Genomic DNA, 11083 nt, shown 5'->3' with positions numbered 1-11083 from the left:
CTCTTTTTGAAGAGCAAAACTTATGCAAATGTTTTGCTAGTGGTGTTCTAACATTCTAAAATCTTTGTATTAGATACCCCATTAAAATTTTCCAAGTACTCTGTTACATTTGTCTATACATATTTCCCTATATCATACCTGTATGCTAAATCACGTGGCAAAGACTATTGAGAAACATAACTTGAAATTTTAATTTACCCAAATCAGAATTTAATTGAAAAAAGGCCCAGAGTTTATTTTGTGTGAATAGAGGGGATTAGCCTATATAAGTAAATTTCAAACATTAAGAATAATTACTATATGTGTATTTCTTCTAATCTCAAAGCTCTAAGCTTTTTTTTCTTAAGAAAAAGAATTCTTGTTATTTTCTACAGAATATTTTCTTCTTAAGATCAACAGCATTTTAGAGATGAGAAAGATGGGAGTAACCAGAGACATAGATGAATAATTTTTACATCTCTTTTAGTTATCACAATTTCAAATTGCATTTTGAATGCACTCCCCATCATCAGGCATTTTTCTTTAAGCAAAAAATGTTGTGAGATATCTCCTCCTGCCTAGAGGGAGGGAGAGCATCCATGAGCATGTTTATGAGGTAGGGGAACAGATGCCAGCCTAGAAGTCCATGAAGAGCAATATCTGGCAGCCCTCATGCTAGAGAAAATTCTATTCTCTGGAATCACCAATTGTTTGCAGTCCAGGTTATGAATGACATTAACTTGTCTGACAGTGGCAATCTAAATGGGTCAAGTCCAGTTGCTGCTGACTATAATAGTAGCTGTCCTAATATTGGGATACCTAGGGAACAGCAACATTGAGAGAAATGGAAAAGCGAAATTGAAGTATAAAATGACTTTGTGTTCACTTTGCGCTTTATTCACGCTGGCAATGTAAAAGCCTCCCATTTCGATCTTTTCTGGCACAATACCACTTAAATTCATTCTTCCCCTGTGTGTTCAGGATGGGGGTGAGGGCTGGTGATGCACTATTTTAAGTGTAGATTGCCGTGACCGGCAGAGGCTTAAGATAAAACCTTTTTGAAAAGGAGCCGAGAGACAAAGCAGATTAGTCTTCCCCGTGCATGGCTAGATATGCGGTCTATGGAGTGTGTTTGGCCCACCGTGGGCAAGCTATTTAGTTCCTGCCCACAGTAAATTCTCTAGGAGGACAGTGGGATTTGTCAGCAGCTGCTGCTTGACAAGATAAAGGCAGAGAGGTGCAGGACGATGGAGAGAAATCATGCTGGAGCAAGCCTCCAGAGGTTCGGTACAGTCCTGGTCCTGGGATATAGGACACGGTGGCAGCCAAGCTTGCAGGTAGACTTTTTTTTTTTTTGACTGCAGATAGTGGTAAAGAACCTGCCTGTCAATACAGGAGACTTAAGAAACGTGGGTTCCATCCCTGGGTCGGGAAGATCTCCTGCAGGAGGGCATGGCAATCCACTCTCGTATTCTTGCCTGGAGAATCCCATGGACAGAGGAGCCTGGGGGCTACCCATAGGGTTGCCAAGAGTCGGACATGCCTGAAGCAACTTAGTACGCATGCGCAAAAGTGTTCTGGGCAAGGCTGCTGCTCACTTCAGTCGTGTCCGATTCTGTGCGACCCCATAGACGGCAGCCCATCAGGCTCCGCCGTCCCTGGGATTCTCCAGGCAAGAACACTGGAGTGGGTTGCCATTTCCTTCTCCAGTCTAGGAAAGGCAGACAACTCTAAAAAAAAAATTTAGTGACATATAATTGATTTACACTGTTGTGTTTTTGCTGTATAGAAAAATGAATCAGCTATATGTATACATATATATCCCTTCTTTTTTGCATTTCCTTCCCGTTTAGGTCAGCACAGAGCACTGGGTAGGGTAGGTTCTCATTAGTTATCTATTTTATACATAGTTATCAATAGTGTATATATATTGTCAAACTCAATCTCCCAATTCATCCCTCCCCAGTCGCACTTTCCCCCTTGGTATCCATATGTTTATTCCTTACCCCTGTGTCGCGATTTCTGTTTGGCAAATTTATACCATTTTTCTAGCTTCCACCTATATGCATGACAGACAGCTCTTTTCTGAGCCAAGATAGTGTACCATTTGTCAGAAGAAGAAGCTGTAAGTGCATGTTGAGGTCTAGGGCAGTCAATAGCATGTAACATTTAAATGACAGAATCCAAGGACTCCTATTTGGAGGTGGAGAGAGGAAAAGAGCAAGGATGGGAGACACACCCTTCCAAAAGTATGCGCGATGTGATAAGAATGTACTCCAGAGTGAATGTGACTTGGGAGCTGGGATGCAGCTGTAGTCCTAGGCCTCTTGTAGGGAGATCACCACCATCTTCAGGCACCCACCATGTTCTCAAAGTGTAAAGAAATATACTCTTTCACAGAACCATTCCTAAAAGCAAGCTAACGACTGTACTCATTTCACCCAGTGCTGAGAGAATAAGGTGACTGAAAGATATACCATTCTCTAATTTAAACACTTCATAAGCTATTTTTAAGGAAATTTTGTTCAGATATAATTTGCATCTTACGCACTGACTTTAGAATATCACCTCTAGGTAACATAAGCACCACGGCAAGCCTATGTATTTCACTGGACATTAAACAACAGTGCCACCCTTCATAAAAAGAGCATTAGGCACACGTTTGTGCGTTTTGATAGTAGTGAAATGCTTATACATCTTTATAGGACTATTGCATAGGTAGTAAAATTGCCATCAAAGATTATTCCTTTACAAAATTTTAGATGCAAAATGATGACTCCTAGGAGACACAGGAGACCCAGGTTTGATCCCTGGGTTGGAAAGATACCCTAGAGGAGGGCATGGCAACCCATTGCAGTATTCTTGACTGGAGAATCCCATGGACAAAGGAGCCTGGCGGGCTGCAGTCCATGGGTGGCAGAGAGTCAGACATGACTGAGCAACTGAGCCCGCACACATGATCTCACAAGCTTGGAGCATCGCTGAGCCTCTGGGTCAGTGCAAGATGGTTCAGTGGCACAGGGAAAGAAAACATGAGAATGTATAGTTTTTTAATATAAAAGAGGAAGAATTAACCTTCATTTACTTTAAATTTAAGTGGACAGTTATGCTCTCTCTCAGTTTTTTCTGTCAAACAAAAGTGTCTTGTGTGCAATACATGAATGCACTGGGGAATACTGGTGATTCTATAGGAATCAAATACACAAATACTTGATATTATTATTTATTTTTCCTTTTAAAATTAATTTTTATTGAAGTATAGTGGCTTTACAATGTTGTGTTAGCTCCTACTGTACAGCAAGTGAATCAGCCATATGTATGCACTTATCTCCTCTTTTTTGGATTTCCTTCCCATTTAGCATTGAATTTAGCTCTTCCCACAGAGCACTGAATAGAGTTCCCTGAACTATCCAGTAGGTTCTCATTAGTTATTATATTATACATAGTATCAATAGTTTATTCTTCATTTATTTTAATCATAAGTGAACAATTTTGCCCTCAGTCAGTTTTTCTGTCTATCAGAAATGTCTTTTGTACAACTCATGAATTCACTAGGGAATACTGGGAATTTATAAGATCAAAATACACAAATACTTGCTATTGTTGTTTATTTTAATCTAGACAATAAATATTTCATGGCTGGTGTTCTCACAAATAAATGTTGATTTTAATGTCTAGATATTTGATTAATTAGCACTGTCAGGCTGAAAAAAATAATTACTGCAATAACCTACCTTCCTGGCTTGGTTGCTATTTATTTCCTCCTTTTAGTAATATCTTATTGTCTGCAATCTGCTTCACCTGTTTAGGTAAAGGTTTATCTTTTGCGGTGTGATAGTTAGTGGTTTTCAATTTTCAGAAATATTTTTTTAGAAGGAATGCACAAATTTCATTGCTGTTGACCACAAACGTGGCTGTCTTTTTTTTTTTTTTTTAATGTGCTCATTTATTTGTTAAGGGAAATGCAATGCTCTTGTTTCTTTTTACGTTGAAGATGTACCCCTGTTATTAAAGTGAGAGTAAATGTTCTAATAAAAGCTTAGAGAGTACGTTGAAGAAAACCTTTCACTAATCTGTTCAAGTGTGATTTAAATAGAAGGGCTAAATATGCTTGTCTTTTGTTCTTAGTCCAAAATGATTTAACTTCCAGAAAAAGACAATCTGTTTTCACACATCATAGTATTTATTAGGTTGATAAGTTAACAACCAGAAGAATAGGGAACTTAATATTACAATAAATATTCATATTTGTAACATAGGAGTGGGACTAACTCTAGACTTGACTTTTAACACTTGCTCCAGTTGGTCTCTTTTATAAAAATTTCTTTCCCATTATTATCTTTGTATCCACATCCGCAACCAGGACAGACTCAAATTGATACTTAAAGACATGAATTTCACTCCTGGCCTAGGAACCTGCCTTTTACAGCTCTTGGAATTTCAGAGATATAAAGTTACATTTCTATACCCAAGGAAGCACAGTCATAATTCGAATTTCATCCAGTTTGGGGGAGAGAGGATATCAAGACAGCTCAGTGTGAAGCATGTCAAAGTCTGGAAAACCTTCAAATCATCACTGATTGGACATTGATTACTCTCCTGAGGTCTAACTCAGCAAAAGAGGTTGAAACTAAATATCAAGATAAAGTTTAGAAACATTTTTATAACAAATAATTTTTTAAGATGTGAAGGGCCTTGTAAATTACCTAATCCGGTCTCTTCCTCACATTCAAGTAAAGTAATTGAAAGAAGAAAGATTTAAAAAATATAATTATGATATTTATATAAATAAAGATATGAAATTTTAAATATGTTTATGGAATGCAGTTTTATGTATGAGTAAAAGCATTATTTAAAGAATAACTGTGAGGAAATTTCCAGGGTGGAAAAACAAAATAAAACCCCCTAAATTCCTCCAGAAATGGAATATGTATTTAAAGCTTGCAAGTAGATTTTAATCTCAGGCCATGAAAACCTTAAAAAAAAAAATCGTGAATAACCATGACAAGAAAATAACAAGCATTGTCCAAGCTTTCATTACATGAGAATAAGAATGAAAAAAATCAAATTTTGGTGCAAACAAAGGACAGTTCAGAAATAAAATAATTGGAATTGTGCTCAGAAAAAGTTACCCGAGAAATAGATACAGATCTAAAAGAGGATAAAAATCAAATACACAGATCTTAATAACTCTTATTGTCAATGAAAGTAGAATCCCAAAAGAGAGACTGGAAAGTTGAACAATTCACTGGCTGGCAAAAGAAGAAAATAAAATGTGAAAATAGCTAGATAGGGACTTAGATGTTATTTTAAAGTTAATGCACTGGGAAAAGAAGCAGGGAAATGCACAGACATAGCATTGCTGTGATAACTAAAGCTCAGAAAAGTTGGTAAGAAGATTCAATCCCTCTTCTTCATATTCTATACTAAGAGGGAGCAATCTGGCAAGAAATCTTTATAGTGGTTTTGACACAGAAGATTTAAAAAATCTGAGCTGGAAAGCATCATTAGCCAAAAAAAAAAAGAAAAGAAAAAAGAAAAAATATAATCATGTAGCACTTTTAAGAGGGTGACCAAGATAATGACAACTGGGAGGCCTAGTAGTTAGTCCCTTTGTAAATGCTGCTGGGGTCAAGGGCAATAGTTTTTTTGGGGAAAGCATTATGTTTCTCTTGTATAAATGCTTTTTTATAATTCAAGGGGACATGGTTTGATTAACTACCCTCTTCACGCCATCAGTAGGTTTTCCTGATCTTTGCTTCTTCCATTTCCCAAGAAGGAGCTGATTCCGCTCACCCAGTCCTATGATTTCCTAAGGTCAAGGAGATCCAACCAGTCCATCCTAAAGAAGATCAGTCCTGAATATTCATTGGAAAGACTGATGCTGAAGGTGAAACTCCAATACTTTGGCCACCTGATGCAGAGAACTGACTCATTGGAAGAGACCCCGATGCTGGGAAAGATTGAAGGTGGGAGGAGAAGGGGATGACAGAGGATGAGATGGTTGGATGGCATCACCGACTCAATGGAAATGTTTGAGTAAGCTCCGGGAGGTGGTGATGGACAGGGAAACCTGGCGTGCTGCAGTCCATGATGTCACAAAGAGTTGGATACGACTGAGCACCTGAACTGAACGGAACTGAAGGTCATTTTATTTCTCTTTATTTCTACTTTGTTGAGAAAATTGAGATTCCCAGGCTTGAATTCTCTCAACTGTGTGTCTTACCCCTGCATACTGACTTTTATCCACCCTAGCCTTACCTCCAATACTATGGGTTCACCTGCTGGTGGACACTTTCTGGTTTTAATTTCATCAGCTCCATCATTACCCTTGATCTCATTCTTTTCCATCTTCAACAAGGACTCAGTCTTTAGATTGACCTAGATGACCTTAATATTCTCCTCAGCTTGATAAACCTCTGGAAAGACTTCTTTCTGACCTTTGGCCACTGACTTCCATTTTCTTAGAGCATCTACTTTATGAAGCTCATTACTGTAAATACTTTCTTTGCTCCTCCATGATACAAATCTTTTTAGAACTTCTTGCCAGTTTTACAACTTGGGCCTATCTTTCTCAAGGACTTGAGAGTCATCCCTTCGAAATGTAATCATCACAGAAAATAGTCCCATATCCCAGTTTCTGTGGGTTGGTGAGAGTCTTGCTTTAAGTTGTAAAACTATCTCCTCTGATGAAATGTGATAAAGTTTACTTCCCTTTGGTATAAAATCTGTGAATCAATGGCCTACGATCTCCTTCCCCAGACTTTCCAAAATTTCCAGTCCTTTGTTGCAGTGGAGTTGAGCTCAAGCTGAGTTCTGGTCTCTCTCCCTTATTTCCTTGAATAAGTCCTTCCTACCTGTTTAACTTTGTCCAGTGCAATTTTTACTATGATAAGTTATCTCAAGTTTTTCTAACATTTTAAAACTCTTGTCTGTTGGGTCATCTTATTGACTGTACTAATGCTTAGCTATCCCATACTCTTCACACATCCCTCTAGTCCTCTAGTTACCAGGCTTTCTTCTTTATTATCCAAATCTGTTCAATGATTAGTTCCCACTTGTTCCATTTAATTCCGTAAATTACCTCAAATTACCAAATCGTTCCACTTAAGCTTTTCTTGTTAAATATTATCACCCATAAACTACAAACCGTCAAATATATTAGACACTTATTTCTTCCTCAGACTTGTTGCTGTATTGTCATTGTTAATTTCTTCCTTCTTGGAATCCTTTCTTCTACTGGCTTCTGTGGCAGCTAGATTACTTACCTGCTCTGTTCATTCCTCCTCACCCATTGCTTCCTAACCACCTTTGTTGGATTCTGTGCTTTTGGTTATCACTTTAATATTTTTAACCTTTTCTTCTCATATTCTAGTCACACACTTATAAAGAGCTTACCTGTATCCCATAATGCTGGTTACACAAGCACCCGTTCTGACTTCCAAATTCAGATATCTAACCATTGAGTGGAAATCTCCACTTGATTTTATTTATTTATTTATTTTTACCGATTTATTTATTTATTTTTTACTTTTCTTTTTTTTTCATTTATTTTTATTAATTGGAGGCTAATTAGTTTACAATATTGTAGTGGTTTTTGCCATACATTGACATGAATCAGCCATGGATTTACATGTGTTCCCCATCCCGATCCCCGCTCCTGTCCACTTGATTTTAAACAGACTGTGAAGACATCATATGTCCATCATCTGAATGCACCTTCCTTCCAAAGGTCCTTTTCTCCCTTGTTATCCTATCTCTGAAGGTGGTACAAAGAGTCATGTGGCCTCCCAAGTCCATATTCTGTGAGTCGTCTCCACATCCCCCTCTCCTTTACTCTGAATAGTCACTGAGTCTTTTTTTTCCATCTTAAAAATTTCGTATTTATTTATTAATTTAAATTTACATAGAGTTCTTGTACAGTATTATATATTACAGATATATGCAATTTTAAGGTTATGCTTCACTTACAGCTATTATAAAATATTGACATCATTCCTTGTGTTATACAGTATATCCTTGTAGCCTTTTGTATACCTAAAAATTTGTAACTCTTTTTCCCTGCCTTTATATTGCCTCTCCTCAGCTTCCCTCTCCTCACTGGTAACCATTAGTTTGTCCTCTATATCTGTGAGTTTGCTTCTTTTTTGTTATGTTCACTACTTCATTGTACTTTTTAGATTCTATATATAAGTAATATCATATAGAATTTGTCTTTCATTGTATGATTTATTTTACTTCTGGTATAATAATTACTTTACTTCTGGTATAATTATACTTCTGGTATAATGTCCTCCAAGTCCATCCATGTTACTGAAAATGGCAAAATTTTGTTCTTTTTATGGCTGAGTAGTATTCCATTGCATGTAATATGTATGTGTGTGTTATACCACATCTTCTTTATCCATTCAGCTATTGATGGACACCTAGATTGCCCCACATCTTGGCAATTATAAGTGCTTCTGTGAGCACTGAGGTGTGTGTCTCTCTTTGCATTAATGTTTTTGGCTTTTTTAGATGTATCGCCAGAAGTGGAATTGCTGGATCTCCTGGTAGTCCTATTTTTAGCTTTCTATTAGAAACCTCCACACTGTTTTACACAGTGGCTGCACCATTTACAATCCCACCAGCAGGGTAGCAGATCTTGCCTCTACAAAGCTTTCCAACAACAGTCCCTCTCTTTTTATCCTTAGTGGCACTTCTTCAGTTAAGATGCTCTTCTTTTATATGATCTATTGCTGCGACTTCTAATATGTTTTTTACCCCACCCCCTGTCTATCCTCCACTCTTGTAACAAAGCGATCTCCCTCTCACATATATATCTCACCTTCACTCTTGCTCCAGGTCAATTTCATTGTTTCAGTGACTTCCTGTCTCTTACTGAGTGAGCAGTAAGTTCTTTTGAAGTCATATAGGCACATGTGACCTGGATCCTGTTAATTTCCTACATTATATCAGCTACTTTCTTCCCTTGCAATTTAGTAATATTGAACTATTTGCTCTTTAAGTGGACTGTTGTAAACTCCTCAGTTCATTTTCTCACTTTGTCTCAAAATTCTTCCCAGTATTTATTTGTTAAGACTCAGCTCAGGTATTATCTCCATGGGGAAGTTCATGCCAACCTATACCCCTCCCATACTCAATGACCATTTACTAAGTGTCTGACATAAGGAGGGCATCAATAACTTTAAATTAAAATTAATAGAGCTATTAAATAGGAGAATGGAATCTTCCTGAAAAAAAAAAAACAACTTAAAGTTCTTTTAAAGTTCTGAAATATTAAGTGGGAAAAAGTGTGAGAAGAAAAAAATCAGAAATGAAATTTCAGTATGGTTATTATAGTGATGCTTTTTCTCTTTGCAAGTTGGGAAGATATATAACATAGAAGGGTTTGGCAAGGACCCTTTGACACCCTTCCTATGCTGAAAAATATTTGTGGAATAAGGGCACATCAAAATTCTGTCAGAAAGCACACTGTACCTTATTATTTCCTCAATATTTTAAAATGATGACACAATTTCTTCAATTCCAGCTAGAGCTAATTTAGTGAGAAAATATAGTCGCTTCTCTTAGTCTCTTGCTCAAGGGCAGATCAAGGAAGTTCTATTTTTTTTTTTTTTTCTTTTTTAACAGTGTGTGTTTTAGTTTTTGCAGTAAAACTTTTCCAGATTTCCTCACCTTGTAAACTGTAGCTTACCTTTTGGGACCACTGGGGTTTTTCTTGGCAAGAGAAAAGATAATGGCAAGGTAGTGAGTTTATACTAATTAGATCATGTTACCGGTTGACAGATGCTAATTAATTGAACTGAAAGCTGTGGTTACAGTGATTTATATACAATTCTGTAACGGTGCATGAAAATATACCCTTTAATAACATTTACTGAATATTTACCATGCATCAGGTCTTCTTCTAAGCACTTTGCATCAATTAATGTACCTAATCCTCTCAACAGTCCTTTGAGACAGGTATTATCATTCCCTTTTTGCAACAAGGAGACAGAAAAGCAGAGTTTTAGTAACTTGGTCAAGGTCACACAAGTAGAAAATAGCAAGTGGTCTATCTTCAAACTCATGTTACTGAATTTTAAAACTCATATTAAATAAAGTATAATATTACGGTATCTTTTTAATTAGATGTCCCTTTATACTATTCTAACATCAATAATATACATGATATAAAAATTGTGTTGAATTCTGGGTACTTTAATGAACTATCTTATCTTTATATCATGTGTTTTCTTCCGGAATATAAGTGGTCCCATCTTCTGTTTCTGTTATCCTTCTCCATTACTGCTACTACAGCACTTCTCAACTACTGCCCTAAATTCATTTTATAATTTAACTGATTTTACGATATGTATTATCTGCACCCATTCTTCTAAGACCTCTGAAAATATCAACTAAATAAGTTAATAAGTTAGATAAATCATGTAACACATACATTGATATAGTTTTATTATACCCATTTCACAGATAAGAAAATAGAGGCAGAGAGGCAAATGATGAAGCAGGGATTTCAAGTAAGCTTCAGAGTTTATGCTCCTCCTTAGAGTATTTTGCCTGTGCCTATGCTTATCAGTATTTAAAAGCAGTATTTTAGATTGGACATAATCTTCTTGAGTAGAATGATGTCTCTTGTTCATATTTTTGATTATCACAAAGGTATTTTCAAAAGACCTGTAGGATTTAATTAAATTATAGTATTTGTATACCTGGAAAACTAAAATGAAAGGAAGCAAATATTTATGCATTTTTCTTACCTATATAGGTTTGCATGAAATGTTCCCTTGGTATCTCTAATTTTCTTGAAGAGATATCTAATCTTTCCCATTCTGTTGTTTTCCTCTATTTCTTTGCATTGATCACTGAGGAAGGCTTTCTTATCTCTCCTGCCTATTCTTTGGAACTCTGCATTCAAATGGGAATATCTCTCCTTTTCTCCTTTGTTTTTGCTTCTCTTCTTTTCACAGCTATTTTTAAGTCCTCCTCAGACAACCATTTTGCCTTTTTGCATTTCTTTTCCATGGGGATGGTCTTGATCCCTGTCTCCTGTATAATGTCATGAACCTACGTCCATAGTTCATCAGGCACCTGTCTATCAGAT

The sequence above is a fragment of the Muntiacus reevesi genome, chromosome 5 (genome assembly GCF_963930625.1).
Source record: "Muntiacus reevesi chromosome 5, mMunRee1.1, whole genome shotgun sequence".
Taxonomy (NCBI): domain Eukaryota; kingdom Metazoa; phylum Chordata; class Mammalia; order Artiodactyla; family Cervidae; genus Muntiacus; species Muntiacus reevesi.
This window is presented reverse-complemented; position numbering follows the sequence as displayed.